Source organism: Austrofundulus limnaeus, unplaced genomic scaffold, assembly GCF_001266775.1.
Source record: "Austrofundulus limnaeus strain Quisiro unplaced genomic scaffold, Austrofundulus_limnaeus-1.0 Scaffold915, whole genome shotgun sequence".
NCBI lineage: Eukaryota > Metazoa > Chordata > Actinopteri > Cyprinodontiformes > Rivulidae > Austrofundulus > Austrofundulus limnaeus.
This window is the reverse complement of record NW_013953317.1, coordinates 6534-9885: the sequence shown is the minus strand read 5'-3', so window position 1 is coordinate 9885 and position 3352 is coordinate 6534. Positions and strand designations below refer to the sequence as shown.

Genomic DNA, 3352 nt, shown 5'->3' with positions numbered 1-3352 from the left:
AATAAATCCATAACACAAACAGCTTTTCTGACATTATTTAAAACATTAGATAGATTATATAAACTGTAAAATATTAATTGTGTTAATATTATTATTAATAGTTTTTATGATTTTTACATCGTCAGTCCTTTTTTTCTGCTCTGTTGTCAACATGTACAGTGATGATAAATCCAGTCTTGTCCGTTTAGCGCTAGCCGTTAGCTTCTCCAGCTGATCACATGGTCACCTGGTCCTTGCTCAGTCCAGCTGTTTTAAAGAACCTCCTTGACTGTGACACAACCCAGTTGTCTAAAAACTCTCCAGTCATCAGGAGCACCAAGGTTTCAGGTCTAAAAACTCATCCCTGAATGGACTCAGGAAACTCCTCCATCGTCTCTCGTTGGCCTGCTGGTCCCAGTTTACAGGAGCTGCTGGTTCAGTTTTTGGGACCAGAGTCTGTGTGTTGTAGTGGTAACAAGACAGCAGAGTTTTAAAGTAATAAGTACAAATACTTTACTGTATTTAAATAGAATTTTTGGGTATCTGTACTTTACTTGAGTAATTATTTTTCAGCCAACTTTTTACTTCTACTCCTTACATTTTTTTAAAAAGTAAAGAAGTAGAAAGTCGTTACTTTAACTCTGTTGGTGTGAAAGACTGGGTGACGTAAAACAAATATTCCTGTTTTGAAAGGTAGCTTACAAGTTTTATTTCTTCTTTATTCTGTTCACATGTAATTAATCCAAAATAAAACTCCACAGATCTACATTTCTTCATTTTTTCAATTACATTTGATTATAAAATTAGTATTTACTGCATAGATTGCGACATAACTCTCCTCTACTCAATACTAGCACTTGTAAAATGTCATCATACCAACAACTATTCATAAAAGTGTCGGTACTCGGTTATCTGTAAGAGATGGTGAAATATTACAAAACTAAAATCATCATAAGTCTAAAGATTTTTACTAAGAAAGGTTTAGTTTCTTAGTTAAAGCAACATGTTTACAGTGTTGCAGTGTCAATAAATTATGGGTTTACAGATGTTGACCAGAGGTGGGTTGAATATTTAGAGCATATTTGAATAAGTACCAACAAATCTGTGTAGTGTTTTTGCCTAAAACGTCCATTTCTGCTGTATATTGTGTAGAGTTGGGCATAATCGTGTCATGTGCAATTAATCATCAGAAAAACACTAATCTATTACTTTTTCGCATTTGACGATTAATACGATTAACGCCACCAGTCAGTCCGCTTGCTGCTCCTCTCTGCTTCAAATATGACAAACATTAAAATAAAGTTCTGTAATTTATTTATATATCAACACAATTTAAAATTAGATGTACAGCCTGAAGTCTGTAATTTTGACACAGTTTGGAACAGGTTTTTATAAAGAGCAAATCTTTCCCACTAAATTGGTCATGTGACCAGGACATAAGGGACTCCAGGGGATTAATCGTCAAATTAATCCTTATCGGCTAAATACCACAATTAATCGTGATTAATTTTTTCGCCAATATTGCCCAACCCTAATATTGTGTTATTTTGTCCTGAAGCAGTTTTCAACCTTCAGATTTTATTTAAACACTCTGTACAGCTTTTAATATGATAAGAGTCTGCACAACAGACAGTGAAGTCATTAAAATAAATGTTAATTAACGTATCTTGTCCGTTTTTCATTAAGAGAAAAAAAAACAGCTGTAAAGCACCTGAGCAGAGCTGCATAGTCTGATTTTTTATTTTTTATTTTATTGCAAATAAAAACTGTTTCATAATTTCTGTTGAACAGATTTTGTTTAATTTTGCCAAAAGAGTGTACCACTGCTGCACCCGAGCTTCATGATGCAAACATTGTTATTTATTTATTTATTTATTTATTTATTTATTTAACTTGTGTTGTTCTAAAACCTGAGCTGTGCTCACCTGTCTACAGGTGAGCAGCTGCAGAGGCCCTGCTTCTTTCTACCGTCGCTGCCGTGTTATTCAGGGTCACGTGACCGCGCCGCGTCGCGCTCTGATTGGCCGGCGCGTTGCTATGCCGCGGCTCAGCTGTGCGCAGCGGAAAGCGCTCCGGGTGAAAACACCGAGCTGTTGTTGCCCGCTGTTGCATCATCAGCGGCGGCGGGGAACTCCGGAGTCATGCGGGGCTAAAGCACAAGCCTCGGCTTTTAAGAAAAAATAAAGCGACTTTTAACAAACATCAAACAAATCGATTCACTCATCCGAACACGTCGTTTAGATTTTTATTTTTATGTTTGTTTGTTTGTTTGTTTGTTTTTTGAGGGGGTAGGGGTTCCCGGCACTTCTTCGTCCACTCGTACCCACTCCAAGCAGCTGATTCGGTCCAACTCACCAACTTTTCCCTACATTGTTCTGAACATAAACCATGGTGGGAGTGAAACTACTTTTAGAAGAAAAGCTGTGACATTCACACAGGTTCCATATCAGCTCCACCGTTCAGCCAGCTAGCTCATTAGCCTCTGATGCTAACGAGACCTGTCAGTCTCTGTTGCTCGGTGTGTATTTCGGAGCCGTGAAGCCGGAAGCTGTATTTACCTTCAGAAAGCGGCAGCGGAGTCACCCGTCTGTGGACGTAGAGGACGTCGAGGTGAAAAGTCGGAGTTTTATTCCGTCTGTCGGCGGTCGGAGTGTGTTTTTGTTTGGAACATGGAGTACAGCCGATTGCGAAATCTTCTTTACCATGTTCGGCAATGTTCAGGTTCGGCCAATCACAACCAAGAAGGCGGCACCGTAGCTGGATTTACACCAATCACAGCTCAGCGTCTGTGAGAGTGACGCAATGCTTTGTGTGATTGACTTGTGTTTGAGCCAATAGGAGCGGGTTTTCCTGTCAGGTTTGTTTATGTAACGTGAAGATGGGATAATAAGTTCAGACATGTCATGACTTGGTGAGGTGATGACGAAAGTCTGTCATCCTGAAACTCAGGTGACTTTAATGTGACAAACATGATTTATTGGGAATTTCTGTCAACACAAGACAGGAAGAGTTTAGAGAAGAGTTTAAATCTATTAAATATCACCGTTCATACCAAGCTTTAGACTAATTTTATCATGTTTTTAAAGAGAAACAATGGAGTTGCAGATGTTTTATCTCATGAGCTCTGTTAGTGCTCGAAGCATGTGTTGGGAATGACTCTCAGCTACCAAAGACACATTTATCTGTTTGCTCACGTTGATTATCTTAAATCAGTTTGACACCAAAGGTTATTCAGCTGCAGATGTATGAGGTGCCGTTTGTAAAGTTACACAAATTACCACCATTGTTTCATTTAGCCTTTTATAAGAAAAAAAGAACAGATTTATTTTTCAAAGTCAATTTTCACCATGTGATTCATACATTTATAAATGTC

At 38.3% G+C, this 3352-nt stretch overlaps 1 protein-coding gene across 2 annotated transcripts in view; it reads right to left on the bottom strand.

The window, feature by feature from the left end:
* The window catches only part of cebpg (CCAAT enhancer binding protein gamma), a 5877-nt gene extending 3054 nt beyond the window's left edge, over positions 1-2823 (bottom strand). For both annotated transcript variants that reach the window (XR_001312218.1, XM_014029498.1), the window contains exon 1: positions 2538-2823. The gene's annotated coding sequence lies outside the window, so the exon portion shown is untranslated. The remainder of the gene's footprint in view (positions 1-2537) is intronic.
* Positions 2824-3352: the final 529 nt, after the last annotated feature.